This window comes from Convolutriloba macropyga, chromosome 1, assembly GCF_964194025.1.
Source record: "Convolutriloba macropyga chromosome 1, txConMacr16.3, whole genome shotgun sequence".
Classification (NCBI taxonomy): domain Eukaryota; kingdom Metazoa; phylum Xenacoelomorpha; order Acoela; family Convolutidae; genus Convolutriloba; species Convolutriloba macropyga.
The window spans coordinates 9,266,302-9,284,010 of record NC_134468.1 but is presented as its reverse complement, the minus strand read 5'-3'; the positions used below and the strand labels follow the sequence as shown (position 1 = coordinate 9,284,010).

The 17,709-nt window shown below is 33.0% G+C and overlaps 1 protein-coding gene across 2 annotated transcripts in view; it reads left to right on the top strand.

Moving 5' to 3' along the window:
* Window positions 1-17,709, top strand: part of LOC142345411 (uncharacterized) — a 110,885-nt gene that overhangs the window by 40,781 nt on the left and 52,395 nt on the right. Inside the window, exon 1 of one of the 2 annotated variants that reach the window (XM_075397467.1) lies at window positions 15,110-15,271. The exons of the other annotated variant lie outside the window; for it this stretch is intronic. The gene's annotated coding sequence lies outside the window, so the exon portion shown is untranslated. Of the gene's footprint in view, window positions 1-15,109; window positions 15,272-17,709 lie in introns of those variants that run through there. 2 annotated transcript variants of the gene reach the window in all.

Below are 17,709 nucleotides of genomic sequence, written 5' to 3'. Positions count from 1 at the left end.
ACTGCTGACGTCGATTAATTAACTCTCACGCCGCAGTTTTTTCCTTCATTGTTTGCGTGCTTTTAATCTAGACTTCTTTGTTGATTATCAATACATTCCTTTGTCAATTTTTGTTTCTTGATATTTCAAACTATATCAAGCTAGCTGAAGCCAATTACCGCATGACGCGGAAACTGAAAAAAAAGATAAGAAAAACAAGAAAAAATTCAAATACGTCATACTTTAGAGAAAAGCTTTTTTGTTTGTTAGGCTTGAAAGGAACCAAAGGTCTTGAATGGAAATAAGGGAGGTATGGTCAATTAAACGTGAATAATTGGATTACCAATAGAGGGAAAAGAAAACCCTAATTACATAAAGAACATAAAGAAGCAAATAAACAAGAGACAGGGACAAAAATTGGAAACTTTGCAATTCAGAAAAATTTCAAGCCAATAGCATATAATGCAGATGCTTGATGAAACCACTTAGCGAAAAAAAATCTTTCATTTCTAGTTTTGCTCTAAATCATATTTGTTTTTATAATTGCGAATGATAAGAATTTAAAAAAAAACACAATTTTCAATTTTAATAATACTACTACTAATAATAATAATAATAATAATAATAATAATAATAATAATAATAATAATAATAATAATAATAATAATAATAATAATAATAATAATAATAATAATAATAATAATAATAATAATAATAATAATAATAATAATAATAATAATAATAATAATAATAATAATAATAATAATAATAATAATAATAATAATAATAATAATAATAATAATAATAATAATAATAATAATAATAATAATAATAATAATAATAATAATAATAATAATAATAATAATAATAATAATAATAATAATAATAATAATAATAATAATAATAATAATAATAATAATAATAATAATAATAATAATAATAATAATAATAATAATAGTAATAATAATAATAATAATAATAATAATAATAATAATAATAATAATAATAATAATAATAATAATAATAATAATAATAATAATAATAATAATAATAATAATAATAATAATAATAGTAATTTGTTCCTGCGTAATCGCAACGGAACAGCATTAGGCCACAGCGGGCTGTTCTCAGCTGCCGCTTTTCTTATTATTCCCCATATTTCAGACTGTTCGTTTTATGAGCAGCATTGCTCTTTTTTGGTCTGAAACTTTCACGTGGTACCATCATTGCAATCAACATTGGTCAGGCTATGGTCAAACTGAAGCTATGCTTAAGTAAGAGCTCATCTTTACACAGACTTTCTGTAGAAAAAGATCAGTTTGCCTTTGTTTTTTGCTCTATGAGAATAAAAATTTTGTAAAAGTAATTTACAGAAGTGACAAAACTTAGGGAGCAGTTGGGTCTTTAATTTAGTACTGTGTAGTTGGTAACTCATTTAACAGTTGACAAATAATTTTGTTCAAATTTTAATCTGAGGTAATGTGAACTTGCAAAAACGATAGCAAAGCTTCTGTTCAATGGAAAAAAATTGATTAAAACACGCCTTAGTTGTCCCGCTTAAATTTAACAGCTGTTTTCACAAACTAAAAAGAATGCAATTAAGTTGCTTTTAACCGTTGATAGCAATACTGCCCGACAATGGATATAGAGCTTCAAAGCATCATATCAAAATGTCTTGGTTACAATGCTTGTTTTCTAACACTTCATCGAGGTAAATAAGGGTTCAAAGACGAACCTGTTATATATCAATCTGCATTCGTTGACCCCATTTGCAAAATAGTTTAATTTTGTTGATTTAAAAAAAGGTAGTTATTTTAATGATTTTGGTTATTTTTTTAGTTGCCAGTCATAGTTCAAGTTTTTCCGTCGTTTTTTTCTTGTTTCTAATATATAAATAGTCAACTCTTAATTTTTTCTCATTGGGGAGAGTACGAAAGAACCACATAAATATGCGTTTTGAAAACTCAATTGCAGTTGAACAAAAGGTTTCACGTACACGTCATTTAATCTTCGCATTTTTAATTGAGTTAGCAATATTTTTAGTGTCTTCCTTAAAAAAATAATATTTTTTTGATTTTCTGGGGCTCACTATTCTTCAACATTTTTGTTTATTCCAAAATTTTGAATCCCCTCTTAGCACATATGGCTTTGTTCGTTTAGTTACATCTTGTGGTCGTAGGTGTTTAAATTTCTTTGCAGTAGACGGATTATACAAGAACGGACGCTGCTTTAATATTGAACATCGCATTCTTCATAGCCACCGCCAAGTAGCACCTTAATAAACCAAAAAGAAACTATTGACATTAAGAGAATAAGCTCAACAATTTTCGATTACCACCTATTTATGTTTTTAGTTGTTGGAAAAATTTTGAAAGCTGAGATTTTAGAAAGAGTTTCATGTTAGTCAGTGAGAACCTATTTTCAATAAAATTGGAACAATATTTTAAAATCTGCTATTCTCTTGGCTTTTATCAATTAAAATTTTCGATCGTGATGATATAAACTTTGCTTTGTCGTAACCAAATTTTGTCTTAAAATAAAACCAATATATTTTTTTCAGAAATGCTACAGTTATATACTTGACTCATTTTTGAAGAAGGACATTTTCCCTCGGATTTGGCAAAACCTTGAACTACCCAAATTTTTCCCAAGTTCTCAAGACTGTTACTCTGTTTTTTCTTTGGTTTATTATATCAGTGGTCGGACTAGTTGTTGTTTTCTAATATAATCTATGAGTGATTAATTTTGTCGCTTCGGTGGTGCGGATAATTTTTGTTACTTTTCCTGACGTTAGACAACACTGACTTAATAGAGCCGAACGTAAGCTGTGTGAATGCCGGAAGACTTTGGTACCTCAGCATCAATGATAGTTGCGGGAGACGTCCCTGTTAAGAGCACATAGCAGTCAATAGAGACACTCCACCTAACTTGAACATCCGCTGCTTGTGTATTTAGATGGGTGCGTTCTAGTGAGTTTGTGGGTCTATTCTGTTTTTCTGCCCCACCACCCTTTTGTGCAATTTTTTTACAATTTAGGTGTTTTTTGTGTTATATAGCACGCTACTTTGTAAAAATTAGCATACGTGCCTTGAAGGCGTAAAAGTTGTTATATGCCCACTAAGCTGGAGGGGGGGAGGAGGGGCAAAAAAGATCAGAGTTTGTAGCAGAAGTAAAAAAACTTTTGCAGTCAACACTATCAGGTCAACACATTTGATATGATCATTGAGGTCTTGGCATCCAATAAGAACGGCAATTGGACTTTAGCTCTTCATCTCTTCCTATGAGGGGATGCTGATTCAAGTCATTTTCTCAGTCTTCTGAGATACGAAAAATGATATTTTCCCGTTTATGCCGCCCTGTACTTTTTGCACTCCCAACTACAGGGCTTGCGCCAGTGAATAAAAGTTATTATTGAAAAATACGTGGTCATTGTCCGGAAAGGCGAATATCAAAAAATTTCGTGGAGCTTTCATTTAAAGTATTTGCCAAGAGTTTAGTGAAATTTGTCAGGTATTTCTCGAGCGTTTTGTGAAAACGATTGAAAAATAATTGTAACCATTTTTCACCAAAACCAACTTTTACCCATTGAAATAAGTTACCAACTCCATAATTGTGAGCATAAAATTAGCTTAAAACCTAATTGCACGAAATTTGTAAGTAAAAACTTGAGAGAAAATTCAGAGACTTAATCGTTGTTGTGAACCGTGATATGGGAAATTTTAAAAATGCTAATTGTTTCCTTAATATAAAATTAGTATCACGAGGGAGATTTCTGAAATTAATCACGAATTGAGCTTTCTATCATTCCATTCCAATTGACACTATCTTTGTTATTAGATACTGCATGCAGATATGAGTTACTCGCCGTGGAAACTAGTTTCGGATTTCGACAAACTCCAAGAAAATGCCCGTAGTGCGGTCCCAGTGCAGTTCATTAATGAATCATCCCGGATCGAGAAAAAATTGGAAAAATATGTAAGACAAGCGGTGAAAAGTTAGTTTTTTAACCGCAAATTTCGTACATAATTTTGCGGTGAAATGCGGTGAATGCGGTGAAATTATGTAAGTTCACCACTAGAGTAAGCGGTGATCTTACAAAAATTCAACTCAATTCACCGCTAAAATATGAAATTTCACCGCCCTTACAAGGGTTCGAACCCCTCACCTCCTGCATGTCATCCACTTTTTCTTCCACTGCGCCATCTTTCACTAACTTCTAATATTTTTGTTTTGAATATAAATGAAATTCATTCTACTTTCTGTAAAACATGCGCGGTGAATTTTTGTAAGATTTTCGATTTTTAGCGGTGAAATTACATATTTTAGCGGTGAAATGTGGTAATTTTTTGTAAGTTCACCGCTTACTCTAGTGGTGAAATTACATAAATTCACCGCTTAGAAAAAGTGTCAAAAAATGTAAGATTGAGGGGTAGTTTTAGTGGCAGGGTAAATCTAACAATTCATCCCTTACTCCCCATTAATTTGACCGCATTTTTTGTTGATCTCACACAAATTTAACAATTTTTTCCAAGCGGTGAATTTATGCAAGTTCACCACTAAGTTGAGCGGTGAATTTATGTAATTTCACCGCATTCACCGCTTATCTTACATAATTTGGACACTTTTTTTGAATTCATGTAATTTCACCACTAAATTCAGCGGTGAAATTATGTAAGTTCACCGCTACCAGGCGATAAAGGTTTTTTTCACCGCATTCACCGCCTGATTTATGTAATTTCACCGCATTCACCGCTTAACTTATAAAAATTTCCGCATTCACCGCTTATCTTACATAATTTTCTGCTGAATGGCGGTGACACCTCGACCCGGGATAGAATTTCAAATGAACACCGAATGATCTCTGAATGAAGCTCACGGTTGTCAGTTAGTCTATCCAGCATGTCTATATGAACTCAATTTGTCTACTGTAACTAGTTTGCACAAAAGGTTATAACCTTAATCTTAAAACATAGTCGTGGAAATAAGCAACAAAATTTGCCGAGAAATCTGCCGATTGACACTTAATGAAAACTATGGCACGTTCGGTGGACAAATAACATGCTTCCATTAAATGACAAGGCACAAACTGAAGAGATCCGGTAAAAAATTAAGGGTAGATGATCAGAAATTAATTTTTTTGATGTTCTGGTTTGATCAAGAATTAATCACTGAAATTTTTAAATTTTAGTGTATCACGCTTGTGCAACTCCAATAATTGATTAACTAATTTCTGACGTTTATAGATCAGAATGAATTGCCCATAAAGTTTTTTTTCATTAAAGCAATTAGAAAGTTTTATATTTTTGGCTGTAGGATGATGCATATAGCGCTTTAATTCTCGTGATTTCAGACATAGTTCTTTGTATATAACAATCCCGATACTGCGCTGTCAGTACTGAAATTGTATTAGAAATATGCTAAAAATTTGAACATTCAGGGGATAATAATTTGAATCTTTATTATTTCAATCATTAATAATTTAATTTGATAACGTATTTTGATAAATTACTTATCTGCAGAGCAAAAGTTTTTTCAGCGGCTCTCAGCGCATTTCTACATAACTTTTGATTAATTAAATTAAACAAGGCGGCTCGTTAATGTGCGTTCGCACATGATGTTCCGACACGAGCTTATCTAATTTTTTGACTAAATTGTCAACCAAATGAAGCACCAACATTACAGCACCAACATGATCAGACATTAAAGAGACTAAGAGACAAAAAAATAGCACTAACAAAAACTTCACAGCAAAAACTGGATATCTTAAATTAAAAGCACCTAGTAACAACGTCAAAATGCAGTCAGATAAAACTTTAACTACACAAGTTTAGTTTTTCCTAACTATACAGCAGATGGAAAGTTTTCTTAATGAGATTAGGTAACAAGTCGACAAAAAGAACGAACAGTGAGGCGAAACTTAAAAATTAATCAACATTTTTTACAAGAAGTTTCAAAAATATTAAATATCATTAGCTTTTAAATAAATAATTCTTGATAAATTACTAAAAATTCATTACAAAACCAAAAGGACCTGTCTTTGGTCAGACTATGCCATAGAAACAAACTAAAGAGAAACTCAAAATGATTATCATGAACATTCCAAAATGTTTGTTTTAAACTTTAAGACTATTCACTATAAACTGACTGCTTGGGGTAATATCATTCATCTAATCCTCAATTACAAGCCTATGAGACCTGTGAGCAATTTACGGCTACCTAAAGAACAAAAACAGCAAATTCAAGAAAATAATGAGCGAGAAAAATGTCGAAGGCATTAAAAAATGAACTTTCAACTTAAAAACTCTTCTATTTGAAATTAAAATTTCAAGAGCAATGGGATTTCCCTCTTTTATCAATATAGCTTCAAAAAATCAACAAATAAGGTTAAACACATTAGATGCACGAAATTTTTGAGAAAACACTTATTATCAACGCCATTAAATTCATTAGCATTCAACGGAAGCCAGTCAATACAATAAATTATCCCTCGATGGGACAATAAGTTTGCTTGCCAATCGTTTTTTTATCATTAAGACCTTACAACAAGTCATTGACTACAAAAACAACAGCAGAACCCAAAAACAGACAAAAACCAAAAATTCAGTAGAAAAGTGCCAGAAGAAAATGTCGAAGCAATTCAAATCATAAGGTCTTCTCCGAAAACTTTACCTATGATCCGTTGAACTTCTTCCATAATCCAATAGGCACTTTCAGCAGTAGGATGATGCGATAAGATTTCAAAAGGATCCAAAAAAAATAAAGTACACGAAAAAAAAATAGTAAATCTCGTGGCATTGACGTTTTAAAACTAATAGGTAGAAGATAAAACCGCTAACAAGATTAATTTTGGCTGCAGTAGAACAGAAAAGGATTCTTTTTATACTAACATTGACCAACAGTTCACGAAAAAAAAAATTCGGATTGGTTAATGTTCAAAAACATATTTCGAAAAATTGTTTTTAATTTCTTAACAGCCATTGAACTCAAAATCTATCAACAGAGCTCAATAACTACGCTCAGATTTAATCCGATCGGATAAAAATGATGTTTGTCATGCATAGGTAATCAACAAGACATCATATTAAGTCTTATTTCTGAAAACAATAACAAAAACAGGCAAAAACCAAAATTCAGTAGAAAAGCGCGAGAAGAAAGTGTCGAAGACAATTAAACCAGTTGCTTCTCTCTAAAAACTTTCTCTGTGATCCAACGAACGTCCTCACTAAGCCAATAAAATTACAATTTTATTTGGATAATGTGTATAATAATAGGATAATGTGATAAGAGTTCAAAAGTAACCAAAAAAACAAAAATATCCAAAAAAATTTTTAAAAAACTAAAATCTTGTGTAATTGAATTCATATAACCAATAGTAAGAAGATAAATCAACTAACCAGACTAATTTAGTTGAAGTAGAGAGAAAGTGGGTCCTGTCAATACTAATACTGACTAACAGTTCACGAAAATGTTTAAGATTTGTTAGTGTTCAAAAAAAATTTTCGAAAATTTATTTTTAATTTAACAGCCCTTAAATTCAATAGCTTTCAACGGAAGTCAAAAAATACGCTCAAAGATGCACTGATGTGAGTATATTTTTGTTTGTCATGCATAGGTAATTAAAACAACAGCAAAAAAGGCGGAAAGCAAAAATTCAATAGAAAAGTGCAAGAAGAACGTGTCGAAGCCATTTAAACCATGAGTTTATCATAAAATTTTTGTCTGTGATCCACGGAACATCTTCCTTAAGCCAATGTGCGCTGTCAATATTTGGATATTGTGATAAGATTTCAAAAGTAACCAATAATAGGAAAATAACCAATTTTTTTTAATTTTTTGAAATCTTGTGTCATTGAAGTCATATAACCAATAGTTAAAAGATAAAACCGCTAGCCAGATTAAATTTGGTTGCAGTACGAATGAAGAGGGTGCTGTCAACCCTGGACTGACTTACAGTTCACAATAATGATTTTATGATTCTTTAATGTTCAAAAAAAATTCGAATTTTTTTTAAGTCTTAGCAGCCATTAGCTGTCCCCACAAAGCACTAGATATGTTCACTTAATGCTCATTATGGAGCATATTGCACTGTTAGCCAATGAATCCATGCCATAGGACTCCAAAAAATTAGTAAAATTTCAAAAAGAAATCCAGAATTTCATTTAAAATTACGAAAACTCAGAATCGAAGCCAAAAAAACATGAGCAATTCCTTGAAAACGATGGTTTTTGTTCATTGGGCCTCATTTGACTGTAAAGGAGGTTTGTCAATAATAGAAGCTCGATAAAAAAGTGACCTGTCTCTAGGTGACTTAAAAAAGCAAAAAAGAGAAAATTTTTATTAAAAAAAAGTGCTCTCAAATAGAGTTCGATTTTTTTTTGATAGTGAATTTCCCTATGAGTTCAGAACTAGTCTTTTTTAGTCTACTAGGAACACAAAATTGGACCATTTATTGGCCTGAAATTTAATTTTGAAATACTATTTTTTTTAAAAAAATGTTTTAATTTGGAGAAAAATTACACTAAAAGTGAACAATTATCACGTGTTCACACAAAACTTCAATCCTCGATAACTCTTCGAAAAAAAACGAAATTCAAAAAAATCTTTTTAATTTTCAATTCTACGCTGAACGAGCTTTTTAATGATACCACTCACATTTCTCTACGACGAATATATCGATCGGCCAAAATTGACTGAACAAAAAAAAACCCATTTGAGTATATAGTTCCTCCCCCCACAAGTGGGGTCAGAACACAAACATTATATTGATTAAACAAATTTCCGCAACAGTTTTTTTCAGCGGCTATCAGCGCATTGCTACATAGCGTTTGAAAAATTCTTTGACGGGGAATGTCAATTTTTCTACTTGACTCTATCACAATCATTAATCACGCCAGCTTATTACAATTCTTCAGATCGCGGCATTAAAAAAAGGCTTTTGTATAAACTACAAAAGCCTTTTTTGCCTTATGATAGAAAGCGCTAAAAAGTAGTTGAAATTACCCAACAATTGGCTTCAAATTTCTGATTCTATTCACCATTGAACAACAATTGACGGTGTCAATATGCAGTTTGCATTATTTGACAGTTTATTTTAGTCGTTGTTTTGCAAAATTTTTGGTTCTTGTCAAAATTTCCCTCGATTAGTCAGCTTGCGGTTAATAGCATTTGAAAAATGCTGTAATTGAAACTACAACCGCTATATTTTTTAGTTTCAACTATATTATACAATCAATACATGATTTCTTCATTATATTGCCAAAATATATACTGTTTATGACTTGAAAGGTTGTCAATCAATTCTGTCTGTTGTTTTCGCTTTTGTTGTTGATGTTGAAACAGAATATTGTTTATCTGGAGCAAAACCATAGCTACTAATGTCAAATAACAAGACAGATGAATTTTTGCGCAGTGATGCGAGTGATTACCAGTTATGGGTTTTAATATCTACACGAAATGTTACAAAATAGTGATACTGATAATTTTTGAAAGAAAAAAGGCTGCTGGCCTGCAGAATGGGATATTGAGTGTTTTGTTAAGTAATAAATTTTTTAAGGAAAATTTTTAGTCACTACCAACGCTCTGTTTATTCGGCATTAGTTCCCGATTAACCGAGTAGAATTAAAGCAACTTTCAGTAGTTTCCATATACAAAATTCCTTATACATTTAACACTATAAAGAGTTATATAATATTATAATATAATATAAATATTTTTTCTCCATCAGCTTCTGCGGCGCCAGATTCATAAACTAAAATGAGATTAAGGGGGCAAACCCGTATTTCTAATTAACCGAATTAGCGCCTTAATATTTTTAAGGCTATCAGACACTTTTCAAGGAGCAAAATTTATGAAAAAGCCCAAAAACTGGATATGAGGCAAGGTAATCCGTGCCCAAAAAGCACATTCGAGGACCCTAGTAATGGACGATCTATGATACTTTAATAATTCGATCTAGTGCCTTTTCATAGATTGCTTTGCCTAATTTTTTATCATGTTATTTTAAATATTGAGCCCTTATTATTTAGTTACAAAAAATTCTGTTTTCTTCATAGTCAGAAGTGGCTCTCAAACTGTGAAATTGAGAATAAATTTAAAACTTTTGAATTAATTAAAAACACTTTAATATTTTTTACATGCGAAGAATAATTTCTGCACAGAAATTTGCAGCAGAAGGAGGTCTACATGAATCATTTATGGAGCCTTAAAAATCATTGAGAACGGGTTGCGATGTGAAAATTTTAAGCAGTATATCGCAAACTTGAAAAACTGGTGTCAGGTTAAAGTGGGCTACAATGGAGGGCATCAAAATAATTGTTAATCAATTAATATATTTGTTAATTTAATCACTTCTCATGGGGAAATAGTACCCCTGGACTATAAATTATTGGATACATTTTACTCAGGATTACTTTTGAGCATTAACCAGGGTCTCAGATTAGCAAATACTAGTTCTACTCTCATTATAAATTGCGGGTTTGAAAATTTCACATACGGGACTTATATGGGTTTTCAGAAACCTACTTTGTGAGTTTGCCATCTGAGACAATATGTTTTCTATTCAAAAAAGGTAACTTAAAATCAGAATTAGTTTTCAGTCTTCAAAAAAATTTGTTTCAAGTGTCCCTATGTGTCCTTGGAATCGTTCTTAGTTTCCTAATTCAACTTCACGCGTAATAATGGCTAACACAAAATTGCTATCACTGAAGTATTTAAAAAGATATTTTATACAAGCTTTTTTATTAGCTATCCCGTACCTTAGTGTCATGCTAGATCAGTACTGAATCATTAAAAATTACATTCTGGATTTTTGGATGACCCTGTTTCTGATCATGTCACTTTTAAAAAATTACAGAGCAAATTCCAGAGTGATTCATTTGAGTGATTCTGAACAACTTCTTTGCATAATTTTATACAGACGGGTTTCTTTCTTGACATAAGTAACACTTGAAGGACTCTCTATGAGCATTAGTAATTACCGCCTGGCTTTTATCTGTTCGCGCGTAATTACCGCCTGGCTACTATCTGTTCATGCCTAATTGCCGTCTGGCTTTCATCTGTACATGCATAATTATATATACATGTAATTGGGCCTCTGAACTTGCTTATTTAAAGATGAAAAGTGAATAAAGTGAATTGAATTGATGAAATGATGAAATCATGAAATGATGAAATCATGAAATGATGAAAATGCTGCAAATGATGAATAACAATGTATTAATAACGAACTAATAATTGGTTTTAGTTTCAGTTTGTTTTAGTTTTAGTTCTGCCTCTTTTTCACGAATTTTAGGCTTTCTGGATCATAAAACTGCTCCACAGAATATTTCCTGGCTGTACTGGTCTTTTCCCGTCTCTGGCTGAATTTTTTCCCAGGCGCCATCGTTGGACGCCATCTTCTCGAATTGCTGTTGACCTGTGACAATCATACTGGAGACAACAGACAGCAGCTGCCCAACTTCTAACCAGTTTTGAGAATTGTTCTGGATGAGAACATACACCTGAACATACACCATTAATTGGGAACATTAATATTAATTGGGAACATTAATATTAATTGGGAACATTAATTGAAATAGTTTCATTACTAAGACAAGTTGAGGAACATCTGGCTGGTAGTTTGTATCAAGGCTGGTTTGGCGGTGTTTGTTTAATATTAATTGGGAACATACATTCTGTTTCGGGGGGGGGGGGGGGTTGGGTTTGATGAGATCAAACCCAACCCCCCCCCCCCTCCCCCGAATCACACTTTCTTTTCAAACCAAATATTACAACGGTACGTGATTTGTCATTCGGGGCTTCCCCCCCCCACCCGCGACACTCACAGCACATCAACAACCTAATCATTCTTTTTTTTTCAAAATTTACATTTTTCGAAACTTGTTTGAAGCTGGGCAGTCGCTGTCTGCTGTCTCCAGGATGATCGTCACTTGTTCACAGCGATTTGAGATGATGGCAACCGACAATGGCACGTGGGAAAAAGTTCAGCAAACGGAAGGAAAAGATTAGGACAGTCAGGTGTGACCTTGTGGAGTGTTGCATTACTCAGAAACGATAATATTTGAACCAATGTGCCGATAAATTGGGATGGGCAATGTGCTAGGCGCTGGCGGCGGCGGCGGCGGCGGCGGCGACTGCTTCTGGGTATTCGGAAGCGTGTATTCGGAAGCGTGTATTCGGAAGCGGATCCGCTGGACCTGAATCGTACTATTAGAATGCAATAAGAAGAAGCGGAATAACGATTTTACTATTTTTATTAGCTTACTAGAGGCGGCCATTTTGACATGTCAAATTTTCGAAAATTTGCGTTTACGAAATTTCTCTGATTGTATTCTGTACATGATAAAAACCATGTCAGACTGTACAGTGAATAAGCAGGCTGTTATTACTTCTTCACAGAAAGCAACCAGGCAGTTATTACCCATGCTCAGTTGAGATAGATATTTGATCTCAATGCCGTCAGTCTGTCAAGTGAAAAAAACCTCAAATACTCTTAGATTTTCCTGGTTCAGTGCTGGTGGAAGAGTTTTCTCATGTTTCAGAACTGAAATGCTCTGAGACCAAAGTACGGGATGCTACTCACTGAAGATATCGTTCGAGCTTTTATCGACTTTGTTCTCTCAAGTTTAGATATGTGAAATGACACTGAAATGAGTTATGTGATCCGGTTTATATATGCAAAATATTGTGAACAGTGTTGGTAAAAAATTAAAAGGAACTTCAAACTGTTCATTTTGCTTGTATGCTCAACGACAAAAAGCTTTCAGATTCCATAAAACTCATCACATGACACCGCGAAATTATTATTTTTCATTAAAAATCATTCGTGTAGACGTATGAGATTTTCTGAATAATGACAGATCTCAACGTCTTTCTTTGGAGAGAAATAAACAAACCTATTCAGTGATTTCAGGTGATGGCTTATGTTGTTATGTCTTTATAAATAATTGTTTGTCGAAAAAAACAAATGTATTCTTCAACTTTGCCCCTTATTTTTTTTGTCTACCTGTCACGATTTCGAGGTTAAATATCCCATTATTGATATTCAAAGAAAACTCAATTGATTATACGCAATACATTATGTTTGTAACGGCTTCGACACCGTTTTCCCTCCAAATTTAATTCTCGTTTGTTTTGTACCATTTTTTCCCATAAATTATGCCAGCTGAAAAAATGAACTTTGATTAAATAATTTCAATTTGGCCTTTTGTATCGTGAGTGGGACTCAATGCACTGAGAATTTTTTCATAATAAATTGTTTATCTTTTATATAATCAGGTCAGCTTAAAGTCTTTTTTAATGAAAAAAATTTTGTTTGCTAAACTATTTCCACCAGGAAACGCCGTCTTGAAAGGATAACAAAATTTATGTGAAATTGAGTTTGAAGTGCATTGTTGAAAACATGACGACCACTGATCAAATGTCGAGTGCCTTCTGCAAAAACTCTTGTGATCTTCACTCGAGAGTTCTTTCTGCCAATTATGCCGATTCAACTGCCATCTTATCCCCACTTTCCTTTCCTGTCCCAATTTTGAACTTTTCTTGCTTTCTGAAGAATCACTTATCTATGCTCTTGTAAAGAAAAAACATGTACTTTCAGCAATGAGCAGAAATTCTGATTCGCTTAGAAAAACTGAGTTTCCCTCCAAATTGATTTTTACTTTTGAATGTTTACGTTTTTTTGAGTTGTTTTTGAAGGACTACTCAATTCTAAAGGAATCGTTGAAAATGGCGGTAAATGGAAACCAAAACATTTTGAAGTGTGTTTCCGACATAATGGCATAAAAAAGAGTTTTTCAACTTTTCTTAAGCTTTTGCTGTTTTAAACCAAAAAAATGACCTCAAAACTAGATAGATAAATCGTCTTTAACCAAAACTATGGCATGTGTCAATCTTTAAATTTTAGACTAAATGGATGAAAAAATATTTTGTGTTGAAACGCAACAAAGTTTTCAAATACAAAATGTTCCTGTAACACCAGCATTTATTTGAACTCCCTATGCCACTGTATGTTCAGTATTGTATAATATGGAAAATCTATACCTCAAATTTTTTAAAATATCTTCAATAGGCTGAAATCATGACTTTCATCTGAAATTTCATATTGGCAAAAAAGAGATTTACTGCAAACGCAGAATAATTTTTGCCTCATTACATTTTTTAGAAACCCACAAAATATAAGAAATGCCTACACAAAACGGCCGATCACTTCTTCTGTAATAATTTTATGTAAATTAAAAATTAAAATTTTATAGGATAATTTTTTGATCAGAAATATACCAATCTTTTGATAATAGCGAAAAACATCTCGTTTCCTTCAGAATACTTCTTCAATTTTGTCTATATATATATATATATATATATATATATATATATATATATATATATATATATATATATATATATATATATTTCATTAAAAAAAATTAGGCAACTGGTAAAATTTTTTCTAGCTAATTTAAACACAGGAAAAGATAAGTAGTATACATGCCAGTGAAAATCTCAAACTGCCAAATTACTCTAATCTGTTTTTATCAACGCAATCTGATAAATTTTGCAAGAAAAGTCATAAATTTAAACAGAGTCAACTGGGTTTGTGCTGTAGTGCTAAATACTCTGTGGTCTGTTTATTTCAGCTGCTTCTGCCTCAGTATGCGCATGCGCGAAAAGAGCTTTCTGAAATAGGTTGTCTCATTTGACTAATCACATGATTTTTTACTTAAAAAACCTTGCAAAATCTTGAATTTTCTCATGACATCTTATCTGACCTTGCAAAGAGGAAAACTTCACGATTAGTTGTTTTATCGCATCTTGTAGCTCGTTTAAACATACTAAAATAAGTTTGTTCTTTGCGTGAATTAATAATAAGAAAGGGCCAACAAGTTGTATAGCCGACAATTAAAATATGAAATTTCGACCACAGTTCACGTAATATGATCAAATAGAAGCACTCTGAAGCTGTGACTGCGCGGAATTTGATTTGGCGAGCGATTCAGCGCTGAGTCATATGCATTGCAGAACAACCAGTTCTATACCAATATATAACAAATATAAACTCTAGATACTTTCTGTGCAGAATATCACCAGTTTTGTTTCTCTTGAGTTATGCATTCACATAATGCTGATAGTTTGTCAATTCATTCGCATTATCTCTATCAGTCTGCAATTTTGATGTGCATGGCACTCAACAGACTGCCAATCCGATGTGGATGATGATGACCACTTGCCCACAGGGTTTGAATCTCTGCTATCAGAGTGTGAACATCATTGAACACACCGATCGTAAGATGTTCAGGTTAGCTAGCAATCTACGATAGATATCAGATATCAATCGATGGTACGACGAGATATGGAATTGAAAAAAGAAGCAAAGAACCGTTTTTCTTTTTAATTTGCAGACTGTCCATAGTAAAATCAGTGTTTTCGAAATATTCGAATTGAGATGATTTTTATCGAAAAGGTCGCCTCCATTTTGCATTTCTTTTGTAGGCCTAGCGTTTGGAAATCGAGTGGTTTGATGTAGCCGCTTTTCGTTACAACAAGAGTCAAGCTTCGAGGGTAGTGGGTCGGCATTTGGGGGTCTGTTGCTTTGAAGCCCTTTCTCCCTTTTCGCCCCCAGAAATATTTAACCCCAGAAATGGTATAAAACAGCTTAAAATTATTTAAAAATAACAAGGTAGATCGAATATCCCATGGTACTGATATCACTTTTGAGGAAATTTTATCTTTAAACATGTGGTTTTGAAAAAGTGTGTTGTGAACCCAATTTTACAGTCACCTTTGAACCTCGCCATCTGTTTATCTGTCGACAAACAGCTGTACGGAAAGTATCCCACGTCACTCACTTCATCTCGGACTTCGATCAAATTTGTTCAAAAGATGTTGAAAATTTCACGAGAGGTCTATATAGCGTAGAGTCTTTCTTTTTCATTCTGTTGACATTTAACATGATATCTGTTGAGTTTCATGCGTTAGATGTGAGATTTTCCTATCAGTGTAATTTAAGCTGCTTTTGGTTCCTTAATCTACCTAAAACTTAGGATGCTTGTGGTATCTACATAATCGACACGTGTCTTCGCATTCATCCGGTCTTAGCTTTGTCATTTGTGAAGTAGTTGACGTCGGTGAAACTACCAAAGCTATTTGATAGCTAAACAGATAGCGATGGTCAAAATAATCGAAACGTTGCAATCACAATACAATTCGAACCAGCGGCTTGTTATGAACGCCAGAATGGATTTACTGAATTTCGGAAGACTATTCGGAAAAGTGAACATGAACTTTCTTGTAAGCTCATCTTTCTCCGTCTGCAAATCATTCATGCAAGTGTAACTGTTACATTTAATGTTATCGACTTTTCTCATTTTTCGAAGATAATTCATAAGTTTATTATAATTTTTTACACTCTATTTAAATTTTTAACACTCTATTTAACCTTTGCGTGTAAGTATGATTTGACGCCTGCCTGTAAGCATGATTTTTGCTGTTCATCTTGTTGAAATTATGATTACAGAAATAACAGCCATTTCAGAAAAACCTGTGTTTTCTAGAGTTGATCTGTTCACTCAAGCGCTGAATGTAAGCGAAGAGGGCAACTATTGTTTCTGAGTTACGGTCTCTCTCATTTTACGCGCCCTATCGTAGTCTGTTCACTGCCATACACATCCTGAGAGCAGAATGTTTAAAATCCTTCACATCCTGCGAGCAGAATAAATAAAGTAATGCACATCCTAAAATCGCGCGCATCAACGTTTAAAGTCCTGCGCATCCTACTGGCAGAATGTTTAATGTCATGAACATCCTATGGGCAGAATTTTTTAAAGTCATGCACCTCGTACGAGCAGTGTGTTTAAGATCATTCACATCTTAAGAGCAGAATAATTAAATAAATGCACATCCTACGGGCAGAATGTTAAAGTTCCTGCATATCTTACCGGCAGAATGTTTAAAATCATGCCAATCCTACGGGCGCAATGTTTAAAATTATGCACATTTAGAGGGCAGAATGTTTAAAGTCCTGCTCATCTTACGGGCAGAATGTTTAAAATCATGCACACCTTTTTGTGCGTAAATGCTTACTGAATTACGTTATGGAACTTGTTTTAATGCCCTGAACATTACGCTTTCCTTTTAAAAAACAGAATTTTATAAGGATTTTTACAGTATTGAGGTCATGTTGGACAAAGATCCGGGTGGCCGATTTGAAGCGGTTTTCCGTAAGTGGAGAGAATAAAAAGCAAAGTTTTTTTCAACTAGCATAAAAGGTTTATCCGTAATTGAACCCCCCTCCCCCGATTTGGCCGATCGATATAATCGTCGTAGAAAATTGTGAGTGGTATCGTTAGAAAGTCCGTCCAGCAAATCTGGAATTCAAACGAATTATTTGATTTTCATTTCTTAATGGGAGTACTTAAAGTTTATATTTTTGTGAGTAGTAGACCATCTTCTGTTGTTTTTTATTCACTTTTTCCTGGTTTTTGAAAAAAATTTGCTAAACTTTTCTGAAAAAATGTTAGAATTCTCAACGGTAGTGTCATTGATTTTCTCTGAACAGGTTAAGGAAGATTGTAGAATTGTTTTTTGCTAGATTTTGTGCTAAATTATTCTAAATTCTGACTTTTTTCTTCAAAATATGATCAAATGTGCTTTTTTAGCCCTTTTGCTTTAAATTTGCTGAAAGTAGACACCTTAAAATTGCGACAATATTCTCCTCAAGATCAAAAAAGAGCTAGT